This window comes from Corapipo altera, unplaced genomic scaffold (assembly GCF_003945725.1).
Source record: "Corapipo altera isolate COAL_440 unplaced genomic scaffold, ASM394572v1 22b, whole genome shotgun sequence".
NCBI lineage: Eukaryota > Metazoa > Chordata > Aves > Passeriformes > Pipridae > Corapipo > Corapipo altera.
The window spans coordinates 8296634-8321402 of record NW_020884876.1 but is presented as its reverse complement, the minus strand read 5'-3'; the positions used below and the strand labels follow the sequence as shown (position 1 = coordinate 8321402).

The 24769-nt window shown below is 38.7% G+C and overlaps 1 long non-coding RNA gene across 2 annotated transcripts in view; it reads right to left on the bottom strand.

Moving 5' to 3' along the window:
• LOC113943712 overlaps nucleotides 1–24769 on the bottom strand; it is a 50423-nt gene that overhangs the window by 15505 nt on the left and 10149 nt on the right. Inside the window, exon 1 of one of the 2 annotated variants that reach the window (XR_003526423.1) lies at nucleotides 13746–13833. The exons of the other annotated variant lie outside the window; for it this stretch is intronic. This is a non-coding gene — a long non-coding RNA (uncharacterized LOC113943712). Of the gene's footprint in view, nucleotides 1–13745; nucleotides 13834–24769 lie in introns of those variants that run through there. 2 annotated transcript variants of the gene reach the window in all.

Here is a 24769-nt window from a genome sequence, read left to right as displayed (position 1 = left end):
AGAAAGGCACTGAAAGAGTCAAGCACAGCAAGGTGAAACTGTTGATTTCTGCTTTAGGGACTTATTCAAAGGTTGAAATGAGAGAGGGTAGATTTGCCATCATTATACTGGAAGAATAAAGAATGCTTTAAGGCTCACTACTTCAACCTTTGCAGAAAATTTTCCATCACCATCCCAATCCAGACTTCAAAGTGAGGGTTGACTGGGTTAGAAAATTAGCCTTATTCTTCAGGGAACTATTTTTTATATACTGTCCATACAGGAGATTACTGTAAGTATGAAAATTCATGTCACTTGAGTGATTGGAATGTGATTTCCTTGAATGATGGAAGACTAAGAAATTAATTTCTGAGTTGTGTAATATGTAGGCTTCTTTATCACTATGCATCCCTTATTATGAGACTCTGGTTTAATAGAGTGTTATATATATTTCTATAATGCTTTTCATTTAACACCTGCAAACAATTATTATAATAAGCTTTCTCTCATTCCTTAAGATATGTTTCTTAATGTCGGTAAACTTATGAGAAATTATTTGTGGTACCCAGCTGAACCCACATGAGGAATTGTTATTGCGTGACAATTGGGATTAGAAAGATAATACAGACTTGTTAACCATAAATTAGAAGACTGCACACACCTTCTAACAGCAATCTAGCCAGAATGGGAAATGAGTCACAAGAATTTTTGACAAGTGAAGGAAGTGTGGGGTACCTGTGGCATTTTGGTCATCTGCCATATTGAGATTTGGGGGAAGGGAGGAAAGAAGCTTAACAAATTTATGGTAATTGTTTGAAATATGATTGTTCCTAAGATTCTAGTGGGTTAAACTGATTTTGCTCTTTACCTTTTAAGGTGCAGAGAGTTAGGAAATGCAGAAGGTGAAGACCTTTCCTAGCAAGAAAGCAAGCAATTGTTCTCTCTCAGATTGAATATCTTTCTGGTTGAAAAAAGAAAGCTTTTCTTCCCTCACAGTATTACAGGATTTAAGTATCCCCCCCTCAATGAAATCTCAGCAAACCTATAAACAGCAAAACCTATTTAAAGAGTTCATGAGATCCTGTCATTAACAAATTAAAGTATTACATTTTCAGTATACACCTTACTGTTGTCTTCTGCCATATTCATCTCCACTCCTTCTCTCTGCTCCCTCTCACCTTCCCTACTTTACATCAAGAAAAGCTAAAAGGCCTCTATCCAATCAGGTTCCTTCAGGGGGACAGTGAGGAGGGAATCAAGTAAAGATGCCCATGGCTACTCCAGAGGAAGGAATGGATGCAAAGAGGGACAGCAGTTTCCTCCCTTCATTTCCTCTGCCCTCCCACCAACTGCAGCCACCTAGCAGCACCCTCAGATGTCAAATACTGCCTGCAGAGGTGAAAGGGATGATGCGTAGAATACATTATCACAGGAATGCCTCATGTAGTGCAAAACATGGTATAGCTAAGAGAAGTGAGACTGCAGGAGTTTCAGTTAATACTGCATCAGTAGATTGAGATGATGCCTGTCCATGTTCAATATCAACCCAGGGAGAGGTCACTGCTGGAGACTTCTAATATCATGCCTCTGCAATAGTTATGTGATAGTGGTTTAACTAATCAATGATGACCATATATTGGAAAAGTACTAAGTCTTCTGCAAAGCATTGCACATTTTCCAAACACACTTGCATAGAGGTGAAGGTTACCTCCGTGCCAGGGATTTAAATATTTAAACAGAGAATCCTTCATCCTAAATCAAAAGCAGTGAAGAATCTTAGGCTCTGAGTGCAAGAAAACAATCGTGAAGATGATTAAATGGTTATTCCCCGATATGAAGATAACCTATGTTCACTTGACCAGACATTTGCTTTTAATTCTTTGATCTGTCACAAGAGCCTACTTTTAATTTACATAGTATCCAGGAAGAGATACTGAGAAAGTGACTATTTTGCAATATACTCAAGTGTTTGTATTATTTTGTACGAAACTCCATGAAGACAAAAGGGAACAACTACATTATTTAGGGAAATGTATAAAGACAGATATGTTAGTGAGTCTGGCATATATTTGCAAAGCCACATTCACTAATACAAGAATGGTAGTACTATGCCAGGACAAGCCAAAAGTTCAGCTAGCCCAGCAGGAAAAGAATACAACAACATGGTAAGGATAGATTGCTATTGTCTCCATGCTACAGTGTTAAAATCTCTGAGCCTGAACTTTAAATCTACATCATCTTGTTTAGTAGCCTTTGATGGACCCTCTTCCCCTATGAATTTTCCCCTGAAGCACGTTTGCTGCACCCAAAGCACCTTACAACACTGACTTCCACAGTTTAATTTTGCCTTGCATCATTTTATCCCCTGTAATTATAAACTCACTGCTAGACCATTTTACCTACTAGTCCCTAGTTCTTACGTGATGTTCATTATTCTTCTGTCATGGTTTAACCCCAGCCAGTAACCAAGCCCCACGCAGGCACTTGCTCACTCCCCACCCCCAGGATTGGGGAGAGAATTGGAAGGGTAGAAGTGAGAAAAGTTGTAGGTTGAGATAAAGACAGTTTCATAGGGAAAACAAAAGCCACACACAAAAGGAAGGCAAAAGAAGGAATTAATTCAGCCCTTCCCATGGGCTGGCAGGTGTTCAGCCATCCCCAGGATAGTAGGGCTCCATCACACATAACAGTGACCGGGGAAGACAAATGCCAAAACTCTGAACATCTGCCCTTCCTTCTTCCCCTACTGTATATGTGGAGCATGACACCATATGGTAAGGAATATCCCTTTGGTCAGCTGCAGTCAGCTATCCCAGTTGTGTCCCCTCCCAACCCACTGTGCACCCCCAGCCTCCTCACTGGAGGGGTGGGATGTGGACCAGAAAAGGCCTTGACCTTGTGTAAGTGCTGCTCAGTGACAATGAAAACATCCCTCTGTTATCAATACTGCTTTCAGCACAAATCTAAATCACAGCCGCATACTGTGAACAAAATTAAGTCTATTGCAGCCAAAATCAGCACACTTTTTGGTATATACGTCTTTAATATCCTTACGCAAAGGTCTTGTTTATGCTAAAAGATCCTAGCTTATTATATATACAATTACCTCTAAGCAGATGAAAGAGTGGTGATCTCCCTTGTGGTTATTCTACCTTCCCACTGTCAGGGATCAATACAGTGTGCACACTGTCATCCATAAGACAACTGATGTGGGAAAATAAACCTCTCTTCTTTCATACCACTGCCAGTATGATTTTCATAGTTATGTTCATGTTCACCATGCACTTTAAGACAAAAAGACTTGTTAAAATCTTTCCTGAAATTGAAAATATTGTGAATACCATCTTGTTGGTATATTGGTATTTTGGTGTCTGCATTTTGGCAGAACAAGAACTCTAGCCCAAGAAATACAGTGGAAAACAGTGAATTATCTCAGCAGTAGTCTGCTTGTAATCTAATATCTTCTACCGCAAGATACGATCTAAAAATGGCGTTTTTCTTTTTAATAGGAAGGATACACTCACAAGTGGATGTACAAGTGAGTTTCCTGTAATATTCGTCCACATGCACAGATGGCATAAGATGAGGAAGGTGCTCCTCGCCCCAAGTGCATGATAATTTTCATAAAGTATAGGTTCAGCGTTCGGGAGCAATGCATCTGTACTCATGTAAAAACCCTTTGTGCTACAACACATTATCACGGTTCTTTTTACCTAATTATCACTTCTCTGCTGGACAGTGATCACAGAATTCTCTGCTATTGTGGTAGAGGGAAAAATGGGGCATTATATCCCTCTAAGAGTGCAAGTGAAATTCTCTATCTGACCTACATGTCCAGTTACACAGACCACAACCCACAGGAACACCACTGACAGCAGGGCGCAGAAATATTTTTAACCTGGGGAGTTTCCGAACAAAGGTGAAATAAAATCACATCTAGTTTCCATGTAAATTTGATGAATCGTTAAAAGTCTTTTTTATCCATCTCTTACAAGACAAAATAAAGCAAATCACAACTAATACACATTTTTCTTTAAAAAAAACAATCTCTGCTGACAGAATAAACATAGCATTCCTATGCAACCTGTTCTAATGAAGCACTGGAATACAGATCATATTTCCTAAGGCCATGTTCAAGTTCTCCCCTTTTGTTCTCCTTTCTTAAGCAATAGCACCTAGTGGTAAATATCCTAGAATATCCTGAGTTGGTAAGGACCTACAAGGATCATTAATTCCAGCTCCTGGCTCTGCACAGGACAACCCCAAGAATAACATCATGCGTCACAGAAATGGCCACTGTCTGCTCTCTTAACAACTTTCCTCTTGTTGCAGTCCCTAAAAGGACGTAGCTTTTTGTTGCTATCATCGTTAAACCACATTCAGTTTACGATTTGCTGTAATTTTTAATTCTGCTATCATATTTGCATTCCTTGCAGTGCACACACACGCGCACACACACAGACACTTTCTGACTTCTGATGATGTTGACAAGACAAGGAGCTTTCTCATCTCCTAGCACATGTATGGAAGAAGATAGGGGCTGACAAGCATTCCCCTTCCTCTTCTCCCTGCTGGTGTCCCTCCCTGTAGCCCTGACAGAAGCACCTTTGTCTCTCACCTCTGCAAGTGGTTTGCTTTTAGAAATGTTTGATCACTGAGCTCCCTGCTGAACTCTTATTTCATCTCCACAAATACAAGAGAGAGGCGGTCTTTTACTGATCTCTGAATCAGAATCAAACTGCGTCCAGATTGTGAATGGGTGGAAATGAGGTGGCTTGAGGAAAGTGTAGGGAAAGGATATAGCTTTGGAACATCTTATTAAAGATCTGATGCTCAGTTCCTAAATACTGTGCCAGCATGGGGCACAGTGCATATGAGAAGAAAAAGCGAGTCAATATGTAGCTGTGACATTTTCTCCTACTTAATTAGAGAGCAGTCACATCTCTTGGATTATTTTCTAGGGTACAGAAAACATTAGTGTGCTCAAATCATCTCACAACTACCACACAGAACATTATCTTTCTTGTGGTCAGACAGTGTTCCGCAAAATGTAGCAAATAAACTGGCTCCTCAGACTTATACAGGAAAACATGGTTCTACCTCCAGCTGATCTGGGGTAGCCCAAGCTGCAAAGCCAGCAATCCTCACAGGGCTGAGCAACCCAGCTGTGATGAAACAGTCAGAGTGGGGAACAGCTTTTATCATCATATAACAATAGTGTCTCATCATAGCATTGAACCACAATGTAACAGAATCTTCTGACCCACTGTTAACTACAGAGCTACATTATTTGTGCAAGACCAGGAGAAGTGGGCCTGGGCGAAGTTCGGAAGATCTCATGGCAAAAAGATAACAAAACCCCTCTCTCATTTGTCTTTTGTATGATTTAGCTCTGTATCAGAGAACAGCATGCTGATGGAGCCTAGTAAGTCACCTAAACAACCCATAACAGATGAAAAGATCTTTGACGGTGACTGAAGACATTCAAGTTTCAGTAGAAGGATCTAAAGTGTCAAGTACTGCAGCACAGCTTGGGACTGCCACAATCCCCACTGCCAGTAGGAATAGGAATTAAAGGCAGAAATTAATGGCTCTTGCAAATTAAGCAGGAGCTATGGATGCATAATTTGGGAGTTTTCAACAGCTCAGGGAAGAAGCAGTAACTGATAGAAAGCTAAGAAGTGCCTGAGAGCAGCTTACTAACATTTCATCAACAAAGGAAAGAAAGATTTACAGTCAGTGGGGCAAACTGGGAGAAGAAGCTGTCTTTGGGAGTGTGCCTCACAGAAACGCTGCAAACTAAAGCATAAAAAAGATCTTTGAAATGTTACATATGTGAAATATTAGATAATTAATATAGAAAACTTGAGACTCTGCAATGCCAGGAGCATCTGATACAGATAAAAACCTAATTTATAAAGACATATCTAGGTCCCTGAAGGCAAAAAGTAAAACAATTTAGATCCTAAAGCAAAGAAACCCTATTGTTAGAATTTGGTATGAGAAGCAGTCAGGGAAGTAGGTTGTCACAGGATTCAAATGAAGTTTGTATGTAAATACATCTTGAACCACCTTTGACTCCCTTGCTTTATGTTTGTATTAAATGGGAGTGAGGGTGGGGGCAGGGTGTTGGAAAATCAGTTATTTACAAGAGTTCAAAGTTTCAGCTGAAAACATAATGACAAGCCCAAGCAGTAAGAAAGATCTTCTGTTGCCCAGACACACACAGGTGGGGCCAACTCCAAGAAGGTGCACTAGAATGAGATTAAAGCCATACACCAAAGCACTGCTTAGCCAGTATCCTATTTCTGTCAGGGACTGGTAGGAGATTCTAGGGAAGAGCAGAAGAACAGGGCAAGGAGATAATGCTATATCATATCCTCAACATATTTCCAGCTTCCACCTGAATGCAGGTTAGGGGCTTCTAGAGGTGGTGTCTTTGCCTTCAGCAGACCTACACTTGTTCTAAATTTTGTCCAAGCACTTACTGAAATCATGTTTAGCTACAAAAAACCTCCTCATCTCAGGTCAAGCCTACAAAAAACTCTTGCCAGTAAAAGTGTTAGCTTGTGGTGAAAATTGGTCCCTTCCCCCTTTTTTAAAATCAGCACCTAATAAGTCTTTCTGCTTGTACAGCTGATTTCCTTTTGAGGGAGTAAAATATTAGAAAACAAGACATAATAAAAGGCGTTTCTAGTTCAGATATCCTAGCAAGACTATTCCAGACTTTAAGAAAGTAGCCAGATGACAAAAACATATATTTAAATAGCACCCACAGAAATTAAACAATCAAATTTAAATATGCATATTCCTTTTGGTATTTCACTTATTAAAGAAAAAAAAAAGCCAAGCTGCTTCAAATTTCATTTTCTGTGAATCATATATTTTACTTTCAGAAATTGAATGCTGTTCCCACTAGCCTGTCCTTGAAGCATAATACTTACACTACAAAATATTTCTAGGGGTTCTGGAATAACTGAACAGTGCTTTATGCCTTCTCTTTGTTTTGTTATGTGCAAACTAAATGCTAGTCCCCTCCAGGCAAAAAACCAGACTTAATGGTTCTATGGACGTGACAAGAAGCTCAAAGGTAGCATAAAGTTATTGTACAACAGAAATCAGAACCATAAAGTCAGTTTTAATGCATTCAAATAAGCAGACAAATTAAACAAACAAACCAAAAAACACATTAACACAGAGTTTACACAAGTGGCCATGAGAAGACTTGAGCTCAAGTTTTGATTTCCACACAAACTGGATTGCTGAGAAAAAAAATCACAATTCATAGTTCCATAGTCTGGATTTAGTGGCTCTCTAGACCAAGTAAAGCAGTATGTAACAGGTAGAAAAATGAAGATGACCAAGGGCTACAAGTCAAGTACCAGTCTTTTTCTCAACTCTGGTAATGAATGTACTTTTAAGAAGCAATTTAACTGTATTTTTTGCTAGTACCTTGTTTTTCTTCACCTATAAAACTATTGCACATCTAAGGTGGCCAGAAAGAACATAACAGTTACTGTAGAAGATATTTGTACAAGAAGCAATCTAATTCTGCATTTTATAAGGCAAATCATTTCACTTTCAGAAGAAAAAAGTCTATATTGGATGAACGTTTTAGAGCACAGCACATTTAGGAATAAGTCTAGCAGTGTCAGTATTCTGATGAGGAAAGTGGTCCTAAGGGTTGATATATCTTATGACTATAGGAGAATTGATAGTAGATGAAAATTCTTTGATGTTTTATTTAAAAGTTTTGCTCAATAATTCAATAAAGGGATCCATTATAAATCAGGAAAGAGTAAGAACATGCCATGAGTAGAATCCAGTAATGAATAAAAACCAAGTCTACACAAGGATAGGAAGTATCTGTAATTTAGGCAGCATATAATTCCCTACTTAACTCTACCAAATTAAGTTATCTGGGGTATAAACCAGCATGGAGTCCTGGATCTAAACAGTGACCCTACTGTAACTCCCTCATCCTGTGAGAATGGATAGATAAAAAGTACACAGCAGCTCCAATATTTTCATTAACAATGGTCTAGCTTTTTGATCACCTATACATGCCTGATTTTTTTCAGGATTCAAGGTGAGGCAAATATAAAAAGGAGAAGCAATATGTATGCGTTTTGTTGCTTATATCCTTCCCACTCATCCCTGACCAAGCACTGTTAGGTCAGATATGTACTCCAATGCTTATGAATCAAAACACTGCTGTGCACTCATTTCAAGAACAGGAGTCAACAGGATTCATTCCAAAAAGGGTATTTACCTTTACTTCATAGAAACATACATTGCCTTAGTGCTCCTAGGTCTCAAAAAGAACATGTGGTACAACAGGATTGGATTTCTGGAATCTCTGGTGAACACACCTCCACAGACACCTAATTTCCCCCCCAGCTGCCTATATTTAGTCTCACTTACAGAAGATAAAAAATACTAACTTCTTACATTCTCACATCATGCCATTCTGCATATTCTAGGAGGAACTACAAAATTATTTTCCATAAACTTACAAGGAATCTGCTAGCATCAAGGAAGCCAAACCAAATTAGGAAATGCTTTTCCACAGAGTCTTCCGTCAAAATACAGCAAATATGGAAATTTCCAACAACTCAGCATGTTGCTACATTGCCATTTGCCCATAAATTCCAATAATACGTAGCTCTGGGATCCCACTAGCATCCTAGAGAGTAAATAACTAGTGAGCTATAAATCTCAAAACCCATAATCACAGTCATTGCTACCTATCCCCTACCTTTGAATCCAAAAGATTTTTTAAAATTGCATTAGCTATTTTTATTTTATTTTTGTGCCAAAATAAGCAATTCTGAACTGAATGATACCTTTTATCAACTTCAGCTGTAACCCTGTCACATAACATCATTTTCTCTAAACAAGACATCCAGGTGGGAAAAAAAAAAAAAAAGGAAAAAAAATCTTTACTTCAGGATCTCTTATTACAGCACCAACATCACATTTAGATATAGAAGGCTAGGCACTCTTTGCTTTCTTCCTTCCTTCCTTCCCAGGAAGTAATATTGCCAATATCCATTCTGTTCCAGATAGTCCTGATTGTCCCTTCAGAATATATCAGAATTTGTCCCAGATGTCCTCTGTAGGTATTGATTAATAATAATAATAGCCATCTTTCTTTCTAACTCAGGCACCACTGAAGCGCCCAAGGTCAATAACAACACAAACCAGAACTTAGAATGACATGACAGTGGTAACATTTGCAAGGAAACAAGATTTTGCTTTAATCAATCTCCTGCTGCTTTATATTCCTAATCTGAAGGCAAATGACACTAGGTTGATATGTCTTCAGGTAAAGAATAGCTGCCTTCATTTTATTATTCTAACAGGATCGTGAAAAAAAAAATCAATTAAAAAATCCATGTCTTTAAAAGATTACTTAGGAACAAGCTCTGAGAGTTGTATAAACCCTCCTTATGCTACAATGTCAGGCACAACTGGAAAGCCAAAAGAAATAGGAAACATAACCCTCAAGTGAAGCAGAATTAAACCACCTCCCCTTAAGTCTCTATTGTATTTCTCTCTCTCTCAGTTTTGGAAAGCTATAGTAGAACTCTGCTCCTTTACTGATATCCTGCAAGTATTCAAATATAAAACTTCTCAGATTTTGTAACAGGTCATCAAGCTGAGGAATGGGCTTATATATATGGCAATGAAGTCAGAATTTGCTATACTTGCCACTACTTAATTTCTTAAGAGTCAGATCTGACAGTCATCTAAATTACATTAGAAGCTCAACACTAAGAAGGTGTGTGTTGTAAAGGGCTGTGGTAGCATTTTTAAGCTTATTATAACTGTAGAATAGGGGGCTTATTCTAATGCTGCTATGTCTCTAGGTATTCCTTTTCGAAAAGCTAGAATCATTTATTGTACCACAACTTAGCCCTTACTTGCCAGATTTACTTCTTTTCAAGTAGGACTTGTTCTTTCAAAGAAATCATATAAAAAGTCATTCACATACATAATATTTTCTGTTGCCATGTATTTAAAAAAGCAAAGTGTAAAAGTGTATTTCTGCAAAACCATGATCAAATACTAGAGAAGCAATGAACAACCATTCCAGGCAGTTTCCCCACAAATAAGTTTCCTCTCCATTTAAATAAGAGACATTCAGGGGGTTATTTCCAGACACAGTTTATGTGTATTCATAAACCAAACCAATTGGTTACATACCTCAGAGGAAGTTACAATAGAGTATTGATTAATATTATGCTTACCTTTCTTATATTACAATTTCCCTTATGACCCAAGCTGACTGTTTGAAAGATTTCTTATTAAATGCATCTTGAGTTCTTCAGTATCTGAGAGACTAATTGCTAAATGCCTTTATTACGTAGCTTACAAACATTTTATTGCGAGTGCAATAATGTACAACAAGTTGATCGTTATAGCTCTGACATGAGAAAGGGCATATGGTTCCTGTCAGACTATTCTGTTTATTTCATCCTTACAGCTGTTGTGGAAGCAAACAGAAATTTTAGGTAGAACTCTCAAAACTTGAATTTGTTTCTGTATGCATAGATATTCCTGCTAAAAGCTTTCACTTAAGCAAATACCTAAGTGCAGTTAGCACAACCAAAGCGATTGAGAGTCATTTACCACTTGTTTTCCCTTTCATTATACAACTATTCAGTGATCCCAGGCACAAATGGAGCAGTGCTTCAAGACATGCTAAGACAGCACACAAAGTGTTAGCGCCTGGTCCTGAAGGACTTTAAGTCAAAAAGAAAAGATTAAAACCTTCTGTAACAGTTTCCCCGAGGGTCTGATGAAAAAGCCACATTTAATATTATTGCAAAAGTTCATTCAGGCCCCAACCAGTGTACAGGAAAACTAGATACTGTGCTAAGTAACAACACACTCTTTCTCTGCTCTTAAGTTGGGTCCCCATTCTTAGCAGTAGCACAGCCCAGGATCAGATGGGAAGCCTGAGGCTACTTTAAGAAAACATTCATTCTCCTTAGCTCTCTGACAGCTTTTAAATAAACAACTTAAAACCGCTTCCAACTTTTGAGCATTAGAAATGGTCTCAGTAAAAACAGATCTGTAAGGCACAGAAGGCTGCCAGCAGTGAGAAGCAAGTTAAATCAATGAAATTTACCACCTTGCCATCTGATGGAAGCTAACACGTCTCTTCAAGACTGTAGCAAATACATGCAAATGTGTTCTATTCTAACAAAATATTTGTTTCATCATATCTGGAAAGACTATAGCATAGTTCCTTACCTTACCAGCAAATAAAAGCAGCAGTCTGGTAGGACAGGCAGAATAGATTCATGCCTTGAGTACCAGCTTATCAAGTCCTGCAATTTCATCCAAATCTATGCTTCCAGTTTTTGATCATCAAACAAAGCAATGCATGCCTGAATGTACAGAAAGGCTAATTCAACTGCTCTGGCAAACAGAAATCACTTCTTCACTGTGTGTGGGTTGTACCCTCATGGTCTACTCCTAGACCCACAGAACATGCATGTCTCCCAAAGGAGCTGTACATACCCCACGGGCTCAGCCAACACTGTTGCTCTACAAGCCATACATTATGTTTATCTAGAGTAAAGCCTGCCTGCTATTGCTCCCAACACCACTCTACAGGGACATTTGGAAACATGAAAGGGTTTCCCATCTTGATATATAATCGAGCTTTTAGGACAGAGCGCTCTTACGAATTGAATGTGTCCAGCAAGATTCTGAGTGCACTTGTCATTAGCACATATCTAGCAAGCAAACAAATCCTATGAAAACACGTCTGTGCCCAGCCAATAATATTAATAACCAGGAGGAATAAGTGGACTTCACATTTCTATTAGCAATGTATTAACTTGCTGTAAATATTAACTTTGCTGTAGTTTAGACAGCTACATGCAAATTACCAGAGAGGTTATGGGAACATAGAGAGACTATGCTCTTAATGATGTTCTTAATGCTATCTTTCAGCATACCAGTGGGAATTATGGAGAGCTGCATTGTGAGAAATTATTTCTAGTGCCATTAGAGCTTTAAGACACACAGATAAAAGTACAAGACATAAGTATGCATAAGGAGGATTTTAGTGACTCTTAATAACTTCTTAATCATAGAAGTGCTTCTAATACGATTGTTTCCAGCATGTAATTTAAATTTAAAGTTAATATTTAACAAGAATAGAACCAGTTTTAATGAACCAGTTTTAGTTGGATTTCTTATTAGAATACCTCAGTTCTGCCAATTAGTAGAAGCTAACATTTCAATATCATACACTACCACAGTAGAAGACAAAAGCTCTGAATGATTACAAGATAAACAGCAATGATTCTTTGTTCAGCCCTGGTTTGTGAGAGAAATCAAACACAATTTCTAATATATGCTCCTTGAATTATTGAAGGTGAAGAAAGAAAATTCCCGTTTAAAAGTTAGAAGGGGAAAAGCAGTTGAGAACCTTTACATGGTAAGATAAAATATGTATCCTAGCTACAGGGAGACCATTTTGTTTTTACAAAAGAGAAAATTGTTCTAGACAAAAGTTGGATAGATCTTCTCTAAATAAATTAAATGCTTCATTTTTAGTTTACTTCTAAATTGAACCAGAACAATCTAGCAAAGCTAGCTAGCTGATAATGTGCAAGCTCAAACAGTAGCCACTGAGATTACCTAGATTTCCTGAATTTAGACTTGTCCTGCGCAAGAGTTTTGTGACAAGATTCAGGTTTTACACCACACCAACATGATGAAGACATGCTCTGTGTTATCAGCAATTAACTCTTTGGCTACAAAAAGGCCTCAGGTAACCAACAGACTTGCTCACAATGCTATTATAGATATTATTAATTAGCTTAGAATAGGAAATCTTACATCATTTTTGTGTCTTTTTCAGAGTTGAACTACTTAGAACTATAGAGACAAAAAAACAAGCTCCCTTGCTCGCACTGACTGATGGGGTATATATGGGGGATATACCAACAGCCCTTTTAAGTCACAAGTTCCAGGTTCAGGTAGGCCTATGGAGCAAACAAGTCCTACAGTCAAAAATTCCCAGTGGTAATGACCAGTCTGTCAGCCATGCTGCCTGTATCTCTTCTGGAAAGCAAAGTTTCAAAAGCCTCCTTCTCAGGCATTAGAAAGAAATCCATAAGCACTCACTCAGTATACTTGGGCAGGGACAAAGAAGACACTGTCTATGAATGTCAGAAAACTGGAAAAAGCACTGTCTCAGAAACACGAGTACCAAAGCTACGTAGCACCCACTGCCAAAGACATGCATAGACCTTGCTACATCTTTTTTGAGGAAGGGAAAAAAGGTTAATCTGTGGTGCAAGTCATCAAAAGTATCAGCCTCTTTCCAAGAAACCACTCAACTTATCCCTTTGTTCAAGCTGATCTCTATCTGCAAACAACAACTTTCCACACCAGTGCTGCCACACAAATCCTGTGCAAACTTGAGCCGCCATCAAGATTTAAGTGCAAGCACCACAAAAAAAGAGTGAACCTCCTTCAGAGTGGTCACCAAGGCCTTGCTGCAACACTTCTCACAGAGGAGCACAGCCCTCTCAACTTTCATATGTCTTGTTAAACACCACTGCAAATCAAATACATCTGCCCCTCTCATACCACAGTTCTCTGCAGAACTCCTAATTGATCCCAGCCTTCTCTCACTCAAAGCACAAATGGTAAAACTCCTGCCCCCAGTTAGGTTCCTGCAGCTCCCTATCACTATAGTGAGGTTTTTCCTCCTCTCACAGGTCTTTCCTACCCACCTTCCCAGCTGCCACCACAGGTTCCTCATACTTCCAGGCACAGCTGAGGGGTAATTTGGTACTCAGGTTCCATTAAGCCTCCTTCCTGCTAATTCAGGGTTATACCTCTGCAGCAAGCCAATCCCACAACAGCTTCCTATCCCTATGGTGAAAAGAGGGCCTGTACACCCCCGATGTGTACAAAAGACATTCAGGAGCTTTTGATGTGCTTTTTACTCAGAAGGCAGGAAACAGACTGCTTTCTGCTATTACAAAGATTTGTGGTGGTTTCAGAAAAATAGTTTGTTTTGCTTTCAGATGGACCCGTATGCTTTAAAAAACCTACAGGAATAAAATGAGATAGACCTGCTCATTCCAGAAGAGCAAACAGTTTTGGTTGTTCAGCTGAGATCAAAGAGACTATTCAAGCTGATTTTGACCTCTGTACACTAGATTTTGAATGAGTGTCCCAGTTCTTGGGTACACTTACACACGTGACATGTACTCGCTTTTGACTAGGAATGCCATTTACCCTGGAGAAGCTTTTGGTGAACATGTATGTTCTTGTGGAAACTGCTGAGTTACCATAGTAGCACTTCCTATAAACAAACAAAACCACTTCCCAACCAAACATGGAGATTTTTGCCTTAAATACTGCAAAACTCCACAAAAAATACTCTCACCACCACACATCACCAAGTTCAGGAGTAGCAGTGAGGAGCTGTTCCTCTACCCAGTGTGAAAATATGCAATTGAATGACCCAATTTTTGATTTTTGCATGTAAAGAGAGTAACCTCTACAGCCTGGTGGTTAGATTTGTACAAGGGAGGACACATGGATTTCAGTCCTTCTTCTGGCAACTATCCTACATTAACTATTCATAAGAACCAGGCTCGCCTACCTTCCCTTTTCTTTGGGAGTACTCTCACTAGCAAGTGAAACACTCACACTTCCCAGTCCAAAGTATATTTAATCATTTCATGCAAAACTTCACTAAAGGGAATTCAGTAAGCAGAATACTAGAACATTTTATAGACAGGCAATAAGGGTATTGCATTTCGAATTCCTGCAAGCAGTAAATTAAATGGACTTTGTGTACCTACTGTCTGCATTAATGCTCTAATTATTAAGCTGTTGGACAAACAAAGAGAGGTTACAGGCCATTCTTGCCTTTTTACCAGCATAACATAATAAATAAAACTTTTCTATGTCAACTTCATTTTAAACACAAAAAAAAATATCCGTAGCAAGTCAACCCAGCAAGCAGCAAAACATTTTCTCTACCCTTTCTCTACACAATCCTTCAAACCACCATGTAGGAACAGGCCTCTGTCACACGGGGTCACCTGGATACCCATATCCACTGAATATCCATCCCTTCCAGAGATGCTCATCTTTAGATCATCCACTTCTCTTTCTGGACTGGTATCCAAATGACACAGTTAAGTATGAATCAGGCATCCACAGGTTGGTTTATTAAGTATTATTATTAAGCTGTTCTCCCAGAGAACTACAGAGTGTCCTTTGCTCCATATTTCTTCTCCTGAAAAGTACCACTACCTGTTTCTGAGCTAGCTGTATTTTGCATGAACCCTGGGTTCATTAAGCCCAGGAGGGTGACTGGATGAATTTCCAGTTAGGAAGGACTTACCTCATCTATGAACCTCATTGAGACCTACACAGATGAGAGAGACCCAGAGCTCTCCAGCACCAGCAAGTCTGAGGCACCCCTGGGCACATGCTATGTGGGAACTTTATTATCAGAGAAGCTGGCACCTGCGGGTTACAGATCCTTCAGTGCAAAATTTCACTTGAGAGCAAATTTTAACATCACACACATAAATACCACTTAAATACATTTGTAGATCTAACCTTTAGGCCTTTAAAAAAAAAACCCAAAACTTAACCTCAGCATGTAGCCTTCTCTCTTTGCTACATTTCTCTTTCCCATCTAACCTGGAAATTAAAAGAGCCAACCAGTTTACAACAAGGCTGCAAACCACAGTTTGGAAATAAGAAAGACAGAAGACCAATTTGCTTAGTATCTGCCCCACTCAAATGAACCCCAAATTTGTTTGGCATTTATCCTTAAAGCACACTTGACAATGGGGCAATATGATGCTGAAATGCTCAAAGGCAGAATTGTTCTGGGATAATCGGTTTATTCTCATTCACAGACTGTGCCATTCATTGTGTCCCCAACACAAACCCCCTTCTGTGCTAAAGGACAGAAGAGCTCTGGAGGTTTACTGGTCATGAACGAAAAGCCTCACACTATATCATGATATAAGCTAGCAAATGTATCATGAATCCATGCCAGGGCATTACAGTACGGGATAAAATAAAAAGCAATGCAGACTATAAAATCATCGGATAGCTGCTTCCCAGAATACTGAAAATATGAGCTAAATCCCAGTTCCAAATCTGTGCAGCAGGCTCCTTGACTAACACTTGGCTCTCAATAAAGAGAGGATTAAGCCTTACCTTGGGAGGTAGAAAAGAAACAAATCTCTAATTATCTCTACTAATGTACTCTGGCCATGATTTCTTTTTCTCTGGGGAAAAATAAGCTTTGTATTACCGAAAGTCTAATAATATTCTTTCAGTTAAATATATTTTAAAGTATTAATAAGGTAACTTGTAACTTTTATTTTCTGGTTGTTAATGCACTTTCTAATAGGAATATTTTTATAATTGTTCTTGCAGTCTATACACAAGTTCATACTAAAAAGTACCTTTTAAAATATTTTACTCTGTAACCTGAAATTCCCTTTTATGTATGACCTAAACCACTTGAACCACTACAGGAGAAGGAATTTTGGATTTGCAATCAAACAGTTTACTTTTTGTTACTATTTAACTAAATTATTGACAAATATTTGCAAAGCAAACTGTCTCTGTTAATGACTAAACACCATCGAGAACAGAAATAACCTTCCTCATTTAGAGAGGAATGCCATCCAAGGGGCAAAACTTACTATCTTGTTCTACCTCCTAGGGGAAAAGTTGAAGTTGGAAGAAAAATAACTGAGGGAAAAAACCACAGAAGTCTTGATCTAGAAAAATAAAATCATGGCTGAGTGAAGAGGAAAGGAAACTGAAGGACCTGCTTTCTAAAAATGTGAGAGAAAAGTCAGTATGTGATTCTGAGGGAGAGAATGAGAAGTTAATGGCAGGCTGGAATTGCAGTTTAAAATACCACTAGAAAACCACATGAGATAGAGCTTTTGGTCAATTTGGTGAAAAAGAAAGAGAAAAAATGAATGCAGAGAATAAAAAAATATATAGAAATGAGGGAGACTGATAGGAAGAGACATCAAGACGATGTGAGAAAGAAATATGGGTTGTTGCATGAGACAGATAACAAGATGTTGCACATGCAGAAGAAATTAAAATCACTACGAAAACTCACTAAGCTACATTAAAGAAACAGGAGCTAGAACAGGAGCTAAAACCAACATGAAAAATAAAGAACATTCTAAGTTATCTGTCATTTTCTGATTTGTCCTAAACCTAATCTAAATTATACACAATATTGTTTGATTTAGAGAAAGTCAGGAAAGTTCTACAAAATGTTTTGCCTTTTTTTCCCCTGGAAAATGAAGTGTCCAAATCACAGTTTTCCTGAAATATTTCTATTCTATTAGGAAAAGTAGAACAAAATATGTTATTCTCAGTTATACCGAATTGATATAAAGTTTGCCTAAGCAATCAAACCCCCTCATCTGGGGTTAATCTATAACTAAACTTTTCCTGTGTAAATTGTTGTAGAGTTTCTGGGGAGTTACTGTTCAGCTACCACATTCTGTTCAATGGATTAACTTTCCCAAGGAGGATTGCAGCTTCCCATTTGCCAGAACTGTTACATTATACACTACTTGCAGCAAAACCAGTATGTCACAGGAGGCATCACCTAAACAGACACCTGGTCTAGAGATAAAAAGGGAATAAGGCACAGAACAGTTTCTTTCATAGAAATCCCCCTTCCCAGTCATACTGATTATTTGCTTCCTACACTCACCGTCTTTCACACCCAAAAATATTTCTTCTACACTCCATGCTCTTACCACTACTACATATTTTTCCACATTTCTGTCACCTTCTCTCTGCCCCCTCCTTTACTGTCTGCTAGGAAGCCCAGTATGTCTGCTATGAAAGGTAATATGCTCTCCTTGGTATTTCGGGCACATTGGCCTGTCCTGGAATCTTCATTCTCAAATGGCTGTCACTCAGACCCTTTTCATGAGCCCGCAAAACAAAAGCCTCTTAGCTGATGCTAGTTAAAGGGTCGATGGAGTATGTGAGTGTGTTTGCAAAACATGGAGTCCTTGGTGTGTGATGACACAAAGGACATATATTTATAGGTTTAAAAAAAAAAAAAGAACATCTTTGAATTATGTGTTGTGATGTATATGCCCAGGGGTGTAACATGTATGCATATATGATAGGTGTGTTGATTATAAGAAATGTTTTCAGCTCCTGCTGATTTTTTCCTAGGACTTACTACAAAAGAAAATAGATTTACCAAAATCTATTACAAAAATATACAGTAAGATAGTTACATTTAAGATGTACAAAAGAAAATTAGTATTGGATCACAGATCAGTCGTAAGTAGATTTCTTCTGGTTTTTTGTTTTGATTTTTTTTAAGACAGCAACTTCATGTATTTTACAAACTAAATAAGCTTATATGCAAAATTAAGTGCTACATATTGCAAATTTGTAAGACATTTTAGCCTTTCCTTCTGGAATCAACTAACCCTAGGGGAAAAAAAACCTTTTCCAAGCTTCCTTCCAAAGAACATTTGTGCCTGAATTATGAGAGACCTAAAGGATGAACCAGTCAAATGTTCTCCAAATCCTGAGTAAATCAGCTTTGTCTCAGAGAGGAGTTGTCTTCCACCCCCATAAAGGAATTTCAAAGGTGTGAGTTACTCAATGTACTTGTATTTTTCAACAGAAATAACAGATGTTCTCAAGTTTCTCCAAGCTGTGACTCCAACTGTTGTGCTGAAAAAAGTCATGACCTAGCTCCTACAAACATATTAAAACTGATTTTTTTTCACTTTACATTTTAGTAGCCAGTTACTTTGCCTATTTATACCTTTAAACATGATGCTTTCAATGACAAAGGGACTCATCACACACTAATTGAAACCAATGTCAGCACTCCAACTAAGTGCCAGAGTCCTTTACAAACATTGGCAAGCATACTCAATGAACTCATGTTCAAAAAAAGTCCAATATTTGCATAATTTCTAATGTCTTGTGGTATTCAGAATACCAAAACAATAGGTATGGGAACAAAAGAATTTTATCAAGGATCTGTCCCTTTCTAATTACACCTCAAAATGTAAGATTATACCTGCCTTCTCCTAGTTTTATAAAAGAGGTATAATTAGATGCCTTTGTTTGAATAAAGCACATATGAATCTGTGATGCAACTGTAGTATAAAGCTCATGAATTTGGAATTTAGTGCAGGGTAGGACTAAATCATGATTTTGGTGAGTTCATGGTGAATAAATGCACCTTTAAAAATACACAGCTATCATTTGCATGTACATTTTAGTCCACCTTGTCCCCTACCTGTGAGCTTGACAAGACATAGCACATGATGTGCAATTTCTGAATTAGACATATAGCAATTCGTGTACCTTAGGGAAATGGTGATAGCTGAGCCCTGTCCCAAACCTTTGCACCATGGGAGCCCTCACATGAGTTTCTCTCTACCCACCTCTCCATATTGACAAAACTTGCATTAACTGGTTTTAATATTTAAAAACTGTTTTCTTCTCAAACTTGGTATATAAAACCAGTAACAATGGATGAGGAAAAGGCTGAGGTACTCAACAACTTTTTTGCCTCAATTTGCAATGGCAGCCTCTCTTCATACACCTTGTGATTGCATGGACAGCAGCATAGGGACTGGGGGTGCAAATTCCCTACCACTGTAAGTAAAGATTAGGTTCATGACCACCTGAGGAATCTGAATGTACATAAGTCTATGACACGATGAGATACATCCCAGAGTCCTGAGGAAACTGGCTGATATAGTTGCCAAGCCACTCTCCATGATATTTGAAAAGTCATGGCAGTCAGGTGAAGTCCCATGTGACTGGAAGAAGGGAAACATAGTGCCCATCTTTAAAAAGGGTAGAAAAGAGGGCCCTTGGAGCTACAGACCTGTCAGCCTCACCTCTCTGCCTAGAAAGGTCATGGAACAGATCTCCTAGAAACTGTGCTAAAGGCACAAGGAGGACAGGGAGGTGATTTGAGACAGCCAGCATGGCTGCTCCAAGGGCAAGTCCTGCCTGACCAATGCAGTGGCCTTCTATGATGGAGTGACTACATCAGTGGACAAGGTGGGCTACAGATGTCATTTATCTGGAATTCTGTAAAGCCTTTGACATAGTCCCTCATAACATCCTTCTCTCTAAATTGGAAAGAGAGGGATTTGATGGCTGGACTGTTAGGTGGATAAGAAACTGTTGGACGATCAGTTGCATCCAGAGGGCACTGGCCAACGACTCAGTCCCAATGGACATAGTGACAAGTGGTGTCCCTCAGGGGTCCATAGTGGGACCAGTGCTATTTAATATCTTCACTAATGACATAGATGAAGGGATTAAGTGTACCCTCAGCAAATTTGCAGATGATACCAAGTTGACTGGTGCTGTTGACACACCTGAAGGATGGGATGCCATCCAGAGGGACCTGGACTAGCTTGAAAAGTGGGCCCACGGATCAAGAGCAGCCCTGCCGAGAAGGACTTGGGGGTGCTGGTGGACAAGAGGCTAAACACGACCCAGCAATGTGCACTTGATGCAGCCCATGTCCTGGGCTGCATCAAAAGCAGCATGACCAGCAGGAAGAGAGGTGATTCTGCCCCTCTACTCTGCTCTGGTGAGACCCCATCTGTAGTTCTTTCCCAGCACAGGAAGGACATAAACCTATTGGAGCAAGTCCAGAGGAGGGCCACCAGGATGATTAGAGGGATGGAGCACCTCTCCTATGAGAAAAGGCTAAGAGAATTGGGATTTTTCAGCCTGGAGAAGACTCTGAGGACACCTGATTTCAGCCTTCCAGTACCTGAAGGGGGCCTACAATAAAGCCAGAGACTTTTCACAAGGGTATGTAGTGATAGCACAAGGGGGAATGGCTTTAAACTGAATGAAGTTAGGTTTAGATCAGATATTAGGAAGAAATTCTTTACTGTGAGCAACTTGTCTGGTGGAAGGTGTCCTTGCCCATGGCAGGGAGGTTGGAACTAGATAATCTTTAAGGTCTTTTCCAACCCAAACCATTCAATGATTCTATGATACTGAGAAAAATTGGTCCACACATTCAAAACTTGTCATGGACAGGCAGATAGACAAAGAGCATGAAAGTAGGTAAAATAGCAGTATTGCACAAAATTGATGCAGCCCATCCTGCATACATTAAAATTGCCTGACTGACAGACCATAGAAAGTAATTACCATGGTGAAATCATTAACTAGTTACTGTATTAACTCTGGGGAGCTCTGCAAACAAAGATTCTCTTTTAGTCTGTCAGTGACCCAAGAGAACAGTATCTTTCTCTTCCGGATTTATGAGCTGAAATACTACAAGAGTTTGTTATCCAAGTCAGACAAGTCTATAACAGTAAAGCCTTCACTTAAAAGCTCTGTTGATAACACTAGTCACTTGTTACAGACATGTTCCTAATCCTGAGAAACTTTCTTAAAAATGATACAGGTTGCACTTTTTTACTTTAGGAGATATCAGATAAGTACTAAGCCACTAAAAATTATATTTAATTTTGTCTCCCTCAAAGCAAATAAAGTTAAATACACAATGCCTATTTTCTTGTAATATTGTCTCAATCAAAATATACTTTTGAAGAAAATGAAAGGTTTTGAGTGCTGTCAATTGAACAGATTTTTTAAAAGTAATTTCTCTAGTGCCTTGTTTCCCACACTCACCAAATGAATATTCAGAGTCCCAGCTCCCTACACATTCATGAGAAAAAGACAATAATGTGTAGCCTCTGAGACTTTTTCAGATAAAGAAGGAGGGAGCCTTCCTCACCTGTAGTCAGAAATTTCATCTGTGTATGATTTACTCAGAGAGTGTGTATATTATGAGTGACTGAAGTCAAAGGCCTTTGTATGATGCACCTACTAAAATCAATATTTAACATCCAGACAATTAATAGGGTTTGCAGCTTGGGAATCAAGTCTTTCTGAATACTAGAGTCAGCTACCTAGCACTGTTTATTTGGTGTATACTCCACCTTTTAAAAGCGTAAGTATTCTGAAACTTTCATTGCCTGTCACCTTAATTAGCCAAACTACTAGACAATTAAAGAGACATTTTATTATCAGTGCTTTTTGTTCCTGACTGCTAAAAAAAGCACCCCAGTTTTGTCTTTCATTGCCTACATGGAGAAATTCTAAGAAATCTACTGAGAATTGTACTGAAATCACTGAGATAAAACTTTGTATAACTTATTATCAGTGAATGGCATGAGGGATTCATCATAATCACACAGGGACTGAAGCTCTCTCCTATCAACTGGGACGTGTGCTCATAACTGCTGGGGCTGCAGTCTTACTGGGCACTTTGAGACTAGTTTTCACCCTTTCACTATTCAACCCATAGATTCCCTTGAGATTAGTCCAACAGCATGCAAATAATAGCTGGACATTTTTTCAGAGTTCATGAGCTTTGCTCCGTGGTTGCATCACTGATTCATTCAATTAGGAAACTGATAATACTTATTTTATAAAACAGAGAAGACATATTTACCTTGGCATTTTGAGGTGTAACTAGAAAAAGACAGATCTTTAACAAACTGCTTTGGTTCCTGTGCCCATTATTTGTATTCTGAATACTTCAAGATGGTAGAAGTTATGCAAAGACTGGACATCTTTAAACTAGAGGCATTATAAGGTGATAAAGTAACGGAAAACATAGAAAGAAGGCAGGCATATTGCAGGTAGCTGTGACTTAGCAAACAACCATACAGAAAAACAGATTTGTTTGCTTCCCGTACATCTCTTTTATGTAAGCTGCCATATAGAATAAAATAAATGCCCTACATACACTCTAGTGTATTATGTCAATAGTCATCTTTATCAAATGTACTTGTAATCTTCTCAGAGAACGATATCAAAGCTATTTGACAAGATCCATTTTTCCTGAATAAAACAGACGCTCCGTGGTCATGAATAAAAATGTGATCTTCTAGCTGGTAAATATTGAAAGCATGTAGATACCAGTTCTCTAGCTTTCTGTCCACCTCTCAGTGATGTCTTAAGTCTCTAAGAATCTTAAATTGCATACCCTGGCTATTAGCCTAAATTCTGCTCCAGCCTCAATCCTTTCAATTGGTTTTTGGAAGGTATAACTCAGAACAGAATATTCACTTCACTCTACTTACACATGAGATGACAAAATAATAGAATTTCCAAAACTAATAGAATCGGGGAAAAAATGCCATTCTATATCAGCTCTCAATAAAACAGAATTGTGCAGAACCACATGTAGCTTCATTCTAAAAGACATGTGGCTACATGTTTGTCCAGTCAGCACTGGGGGTGAATTTGACTGTGATACTGGTAAGGGACCTGTAGAAAACACTACCATGCCCCCATCACACCATGTTGAGCATGGTTCTCACTGACTGAATCAGAGTGACTACAGCCCCTCAGGGTGCAGTCTGCTAATACTACTAAGCCAGTAACAGTCATCTGTCAGAAAAGGCACAGTTCCAGTTCCCCTCTTTCTCTCTTAGTTCCTGTGGCAAATTTGTTCCTGGAATCCACAGATTTAAGCAACTTTGGTATGGCAAATTAAATAGCCTATGCTAGAACTACTTCCTGGAAGTATGTGATATACTTACAAACAAGACAAAAAGTTTGGTTTGCTGTGTTTTTTTCATTAATATTGCTTTTAAAATTACACCTAAACCCACTCTTATTGTAGCTTGCATTGTATAGATAAAAACAACAGGCTGTTTTGACTTTGAAGTGACTATTATTTATTACTAAGCTTATAGAGAGAAGATGAGCAGGAAGAAGAGGTGATACTAGTTCACATGAGAAAGTGTATCTAGCAAAACAGTTATGTAGCTATGCTTAGATTTTGACAAACTTTGAGGCAGAGATGGGAGGCTTGGAAAAGCAGAGGAATAAGGGCTTAGGAGTATTTACACAGATTTTGTGCTATGCATAATGAGTAGCATGGATGAAAGCATGAAAGTGAATGTACAAGAGAACTTTAAAATATGGGGATTGTTTATAAAATGGCAGTGAGAGATACTTCTTGGTGATGTAGATTAAACACGGCTTGGAAAGTAAAGAGAAGTCATTTGTATTTCACACAGGGAAGAAAAGGGAGCCAGTAGCATTGTGCGAAAAATGAGGAGGGACAGGACTGGGACAATGAGCCAAGAAAATGACCTTTGCAATTGGATTGAAAGACAATGAAAACGATGTTAAGTGCATATATGTTATGCACATAGCTCCCAGCAGCAGGTTGTTCTAGGCAGGTAGGGAGGCAGGAGGCCATGGGAGCTGAGAAGGTAAGCAAAGCACACCTGAAAAAGATAAAAAGCAGTAACAGGACAGACATCAACTGTTGAAAACAAACCAGAGCCCACAGACTAACAACTTGAACAGCTGATTTAGATGAGAAAAGAGCCAGCACATGGGCATCCTAGCAAGTATCCTATAATTACAGGCTAGAAGTATGTGTAAGAAATTTATACAAATCTGAGACTGCAGTCGGGAAAGCAGCAGTAATGAAGTCTACCTCAGAAACAGTGTCAGTCCTCAAGCACATACTGAATTTCAGGTAACCTGGACAGTTCTTGATGTTTGCTTTCTTAAAATATAGGTGAATCTCAATTAAGTTTAAAGCAATTGCACTATATTTACTGTCTTTTTCCCAGTGTCTCTATAGTTTTCTCACCGGGACCTAAAAACTGTGAGCAAGCAGAGATGAAGGACGAGTCTTAAGAAAAGGCCTGTCTTCTGCCAGAACTCTTGGGGACACAAG